The following is a 254-nucleotide window of genomic DNA, read 5'->3' as shown; positions in this document are numbered from 1 at the left end:
GAGGCCAAGTATGAGGTCAGGAAGATGAGTCTTCCTGACTCCAGGCTGGGTGCTCTATCCACTTTTGTTAGTCTTAGCACACTATATAAATTTGCCTAATTTTTATTAAAAACAAATTGTAAATCATAGCATACATGTGAGCTGTTGTTATACTTTAAGCAAGGAGGATACACTTTTCCCCTGTCTCCAAGGAGTTACCACCTGAGTAATTACTCCGTAAAGGCATAGGCAGGAGTCATAATTGCACCATTATT

Source organism: Vombatus ursinus, unplaced genomic scaffold, assembly GCF_900497805.2.
Source record: "Vombatus ursinus unplaced genomic scaffold, bare-nosed wombat genome assembly UNPS02014791.1, whole genome shotgun sequence".
Lineage (NCBI taxonomy): Eukaryota > Metazoa > Chordata > Mammalia > Diprotodontia > Vombatidae > Vombatus > Vombatus ursinus.
Note: the sequence above shows the minus strand (reverse complement) of the source record.